The following is a 6,000-nucleotide window of genomic DNA, read 5'->3' as shown; positions in this document are numbered from 1 at the left end:
CAGTTTTCCCACTTGCTGCATCTCAGCCCTCAGACTTGGTCGGTGACTCCTGGTCTTACAATGGCAGTGATGAGCAGTCTGCCTGGCCCCGCTCCAAGAACCAACCAGAAAAAGAAAGGATTATTAAAACACATTTTAATAAATATTAACGTATTTTCCCTTTCTTTCCGCCTTTCGATTCTTTCTTTCTGCAGCGCTGCCCGCGGACTTCGTTCTGGGTTTAACTTTGCACTGGTGCTGGTGTGTTCAGGCCATTGTTCCGGGGGGCTCAGGCGTGGTTTGGGGGCTCAGGCGTGGTTGGGGGTCTCAGGTGTGGCGGAGGGGCTCAGACATACTGTGCAGCAGATGAAGGAGGGCCTTCGTGGGGAAGGAGGGGAAGGGATCCCTCCTGCTCTCCCCCAGCAGGTTAGTTTTGAGGGAGGTCTCCTTTTCGGTGCTGCCGGGGGGAACGCCGCCGCAGTCCCTCTCTCTGCCTGCGAGCTCAGTCATGCTGGTGGCGGAGGTTATTATGGTTTGCCGGGGGGTTATTGTATCTGCTAATCTGGATTTACAGCTGCTGTGTACTTCCCTAATGGGCCGTTGCTATAGAAAACAGAAGAATTTAACCAGGACTTAAGAAAGAGTCAGTAACTGGGGGTGGCATGAGAGGGATGTGTTGGAATATCACGTTTTGAGGAGTTTTAATTTTTTTGATGTAAATTAATGTGAATACCAGTGCTTCAGATGTTACATTTGCTCACAGAGCCTGAAGAGGGCTGCCGAGCCTAACCCGATTGTGCTTGATGGGGAGGGTATGGTGGTGATGGGCAGCATTCCTGGAGACAGGGTCAGGAGGGTGGAACATGTACACATCCTCCTTTTTTCTTTTTTTCTTTTTTTTTTTTATTTTCCCTACAACCTCTATCGAAACACTTCCTAAGCACCGAGGATCTCCTAGTGCGTATGAAACTTGGACACTGAGCAAACGATGAGGCCAGTATAATATCCATGCTGGGAAACCGCGTAACTCTTGGAGCACAAATTCAAACTCTAGCGCAGGAGCACCCTGTGTGAAGTAGAGCGGATTCGGCAGCATCCTTACACTGAAAGGCTCCGAGCACTGCAGCCATGGGTGCCACATGGGTGCTGATTTCCATGATTACAAGGGATTCTCAGGGCGTGTTTCCCGCCAGACGCCACCCAGTGCAGGTGATTAGGGCTGATGCAGGTTAAGGAGAGTGAGGGGTGGGCCCTGCCGGCAGTCCTGGGGTCCCTCCACTCCAGCCCCCTGCCGTGATGGTCCCGCAGGGAGGACCCCAAAAGTAACAGTGGTCCCATCGATCCACTCCCTAACCACAGGCTGTGGTGTAAACTGGCACCGACCCCAGCCACATTGTGGGGCGCCCTGAGGCAAGCAGCCCGAGGCTGTGGGTGGCCCTGGCCTCGCCGGGGGCTGAGCTGGGCTGCTGGCTCACAGGCATGCCCCATCTCCCCTCCATCCCCGCTAGCCCATGTCTGCTGCTCCCTGCTGCTCCCTGCTGCTAGCATCACCAAAGCAAACCTCCCACCCGTCCTACTCCTGCTCGTTTTTGCTCTTCCAAGGGAGGCTCCACAGCCCTTTTAACTCCCTGGGCGCAGCGTACAGAGGGTTTGCTTTTTAACCTGACACCCAGCACAGAGGGCATGGGGCACTCCTCAAGTCTATTTTTAAAATTTATTTTATTTAAGTTGTTCTCCTGAAGGCTACAATTCAGTGAAGAACTGCACACGTAACTTGAATGGTGAGTGAGAGGACGTAGCCGGCACGATGCCTCCTGCCACGGGGGCTTTGAACTTCAGGACCACATTTAATGGAAATATTTCTGCTGCTGAAATAAGCGTTTGCTTCTGTTGCTGACCTTGGTAAAATCTGACATTCATTTCACTGCTTTGCAGCCTGCTGTAAAATACAGGCAAAAACCACTTCAGAAATATTTCTGTACCCAATGTTCATTGAATTGTAGGAGGCTTTGGTTGCCGGGTTTTGGCAGTATCGTGCCCAGCCCCTGCACGAGGCAGCGCGGGGCGGCGGAACGGGCTGGCTTTGCTCAGCCACTGTGGAAAGCAATGACAGAGGTTTCTGCCGCCGCAGACCCGAAAGGCTGCAGGGCATGGTCTGGGAGATGCTTCGAGGCCTCCAAAAGCTTCCGTACGCGGCCGCTTAATCACCTATGCAGCTGTGGAACAAATAGCACATTACTTGCTTTCAATATTAAACGCAACATTCATGCTTTAGACCTGTCTGGCCTCTTCCTCCAGGTGCCTGCTCAGGTGCAGTGAACTAGCAGTAAGGTGCGTCTCCGCACACCGCGAGGAAGTGTTCTTCCACCGCCGTAACACAAAGAAGTGTAGACGTCATTCTCAGTCCTTTTCCCCCCCAAATACAGAAACATAATGACAAAGAAGTACCATGAAGGAACAATGAGTCCGCTAGCAGAGAGGACTTCTGGCCTGCTTGCTTACCTCTAAGAGTTACCCCGGCTGATCTCCACCGAGTAGAACTGGTGCCCAGATGGAGTGACCGACACTGCTCTCTACTGCGCTGCCAGCTGCTTCCCAAGGGCAGGCTCCTGCCCCGTGCTCCTGCCTCCTCGTGTGCCCCCTCGCCACACGTGTCCCCAGGGCTGCGGCACGGCAGCATGGGGGGCTACTGTGGATTTTCTGGGTTGTTACAATTGTTTTCCCTAAAAAAATAAAAAATAAAATAATAAAAATAAAATAAAATAAAACTAAACAAAACAAAATAAAACAAAACAAAACAAAACAAAATAAAATAAAATAAAATAAAATAAAATAAAATAAAATAAAATAAAATAAAATAAAATAAAATAAAATAAAATAAAATAAAATAAAATAAAATAAAATAAAATAAAATAAAATAATGTCTGAAAATTCAAAATCTTATAAGAGAGACTGATATATTTTTCATGACACCTGATAGGATGGTCAAAGTTCAGATTTTTGTCTATGTACCCTGTACAGCTCCTGGTGACCAAGAATAAATACAAAATGTTAATGTCAGTATGACACTGATGGTGCAGAAATATAAGGCAAGAGAGAAGTGTTTAGGTGAGAAGGTGCATGTATGGACTGCTAAATGCAAACTGCATTGAGAGTTATGGTTACAAAATAAATTCTTTAACTAGGTCTTTAAACTAATTTGTGACATGAAAGGACCTTTTAAACCAGTCTCCTTTTATGCCTTTAACTATTTTAAATAAAAAAAATGCTGTTTACATCCTTGAACGCCTTGCTTCAAACTGCACATCTGATTATTCCTCCTGGTTTGGTGTTTGGGCTTATTTGGGTATTTTTATTACAGATTTGAACTGCCACTTCTGGCTGGCAGGTATTGCTCACCCATTTGTGCCAACTGAAATGGGACCAAAATAGGACAGTACGGTGTGGTGTGAAATCAAACCAGTTACCAGGAAATCTGGTGTCAGAGGGGAAAACTGGAAGGGATATATGCTGTCATCTGCTGACCCCTCTCTTGCTGCAGCTCAGTGATCCCTGCTGTTTCAAGGCTGGTTTCACAGACTGCTTCTTTGCAAACATTTATTTAGAGTAGATAGACACTACTACCTGACTTGGTTTACTTCTCTACAGTGGCATGGAAATAACTATGGGGACGATGTGTTTAAAGCTACGGGGCATTGTAAAATAGAGGGACCTTTTACATACCACTGCAAAGGAAAACTAGGTGAAGAAAACTACAAAACGGTAAGAAAAAACAGGAAGCTCAAAAAATGATAGCAACCTTTCCCTCTGTGCTGATGTTCACGCCTGAACCCTTTTTGAGCACCACACCAGATGTGGGACCTGAGGGCTCAGTATTGTGAGCCATTACCGTTCAAAGTGAAGGAGCAGATGGAGGCTCTTCCAAAGTACCCAATTCAGGATATCACCGTCAGTGAGACTTCTGCTTCCAGGTCATTTAAATACTCCTGAGAAATCCCATCCTCTTCCGTGAGCTCCAGGATAGCAGCAGATCCCTTTGTGCGACGTAATCCCTGGTCTCAAGCGTTGTGTCTGCCAGTGTGGACGTCCAGCTGCTTACTGCCCACAGGGTCTTTGACCACCACACAGATGTTTTCTGGGTATCTATTTGGGCCCATGACGCTGATTTTTTGTTCCAAGTTGTTTAAAAGTAATTCTTAAAAACTCACTTCAAAATTTCAAAAAAGTCAGCTCAATGATCACATTACGTTTTGCTGAGGCATCGTAGCACAGCTCCACCACTCACTCCTCCCTACCCGAGAGCAGCCAAACACCCTCCTTGCACGGCTTCTGGGTGGAAACACTCATGGAAAAGTCAAGACAATGAGAAAACTTCACCATACCAAAGGGCATTAAAAATCTCTGCATGCTCTGTTTAAAGCCGGAGCTGAGAAATGCTGGTAGATGCACGAGGCATTGCTGAGCACTGAGTAGACTCTGTAAAGCCGTGCGCACCTCTCGTGATGGTTCTCAGGCCTTTCCTCCTCATCCTGCTTTACTCCCAAGACTTGCTCTTCTACTTTCTGGTTGAAGCTCCAAGCAATTAAAATCATGATAGATCACTTCAAACTTAAAAGATGTCTGATTTTTAGAGGGCGGATACTTATGCCGCTCAGCACAATGAATAAAATAGGCCCCAAATGTGTCATTCAAAACAACTGAGTCACGATTTAAAATATAGGCCTATAATCTTCCCCACACACACATTACCACACCTTGAGGTATGTCAGAAATTTAATTTCACTCTCATAAACATCCATGGTGGACCAGAGCGTGCCATTTCTGACGCTAGTTCAAAGGTAGCTCTGCATGAACACCAGCTGAAAGTCATTTCTGTGGCATGTAAATTCAGTGGGCAAGGCAAATAATTTTGACAGTCCCGCCTCAGCTGTCCTAGGCAGGTTCTGCCTATACCTACAATGTATATCTGTTTGGACCCTTGAATTTCCCATGTCACCCATAGATGATTTCTGAGGATTTTTGGAGACTGATGAAAAAAGGCAGAGAGATGTTCATTTTCTCTTTTTGCTCTACAATAAATATTTTCTTTTTCCCCTCAAATGAGATGGATTCAAGACGCTGAATCTGTTGTAACTGGAATTAAAATCACACCTCAGCTGGTATTCCCCTTGTGAAGACTTTGTAGGAAGCTTTCGTGCTTCTCAGCGAAGCGTACCAGCGGCTATTGAACACTCTTGGGACACAGATCCCTGCAGAACGCCCCACAGGACGAGCATTTTAACCACCTTCAGAGTCTTGGTGTTGAGGGGGGAGTGAGATTCTGCATCCTCAATCTTGGTCCAAGCTTGAGGGCTCCTCTGTTGCCTCCGCTGCTGCCGCTGACCCATCTCCGTCTGGGAGGAAGCCGGTGTCTGCGGGGATGTGCAGTCGTGGGGTACATGGACACGATGTGTCCAAGTGGCCCGTCACAGCACGTACCCAGCACCCTCACGCTTTCGTTTGGTCCATCGCAGGCACAAAGTATTTTCCCCTCTGGTGCAGCAGCCCCTACTTGCAGTGGTGAAAGGGCTGCCACAGGTGTAAGTGGGTAACTTTAAAAGCAGTAATATGATTCTACCAACTAAAAAGAAGGTAATATTTTTTTTTCTTTATGTAAATCAACACCCGTGCATGCTTATAGACCCTTACCCGCCATCACCTCCTAGACACCAGACCACCATGGTGTTATTTCTGCTGGTAGGGGCAGGACGATACTTACAGCTACTTTTAAGCGTGCCTGCTCCGTGATGGCTTGTCATTAAAAGAGGGCTTTTGTGCTCCGCTCTTGCAGACGCGCATTTCGCATCACCCCGCTCTGCCTTTGCGTGGAGAGGGGTGCGCAAACCGCGCTACCCCCGCGGGGTCCCTCCCGCATCGCTCCCTCTGCCAGGCACACACCCACCCCCCCACCCCCCCCCCGCCCTGAGGGGAACGGGGGTCAGAGCCCCGCCCGGGCCGCTTTCTTTAAAAAACTCCCTCTTG

The 6,000-nt window shown here is 47.8% G+C and overlaps 1 long non-coding RNA gene across 1 annotated transcript; it reads right to left on the bottom strand.

Annotated features, from left to right (window-relative positions):
- Window positions 1–1,683: 1,683 nt before the first annotated feature.
- Window positions 1,684–5,982, bottom strand: LOC116964370. The gene is made up of 3 exons (XR_004408728.2): window positions 5,738–5,982; window positions 2,482–2,702; window positions 1,684–2,195 (listed from the first exon to the last, which is right to left on the bottom strand). It is a non-coding gene; the product is annotated as an uncharacterized LOC116964370 (long non-coding RNA).
- Window positions 5,983–6,000: the final 18 nt, after the last annotated feature.

This window comes from Tyto alba, unplaced genomic scaffold (genome assembly GCF_018691265.1).
Source record: "Tyto alba isolate M040663 unplaced genomic scaffold, T.alba_DEE_v4.0 Super-Scaffold_49, whole genome shotgun sequence".
Taxonomy (NCBI): Eukaryota; Metazoa; Chordata; class Aves; order Strigiformes; family Tytonidae; genus Tyto; species Tyto alba.
Note: the sequence above shows the minus strand (reverse complement) of the source record. Positions and strands in the feature narration are given on the sequence as shown.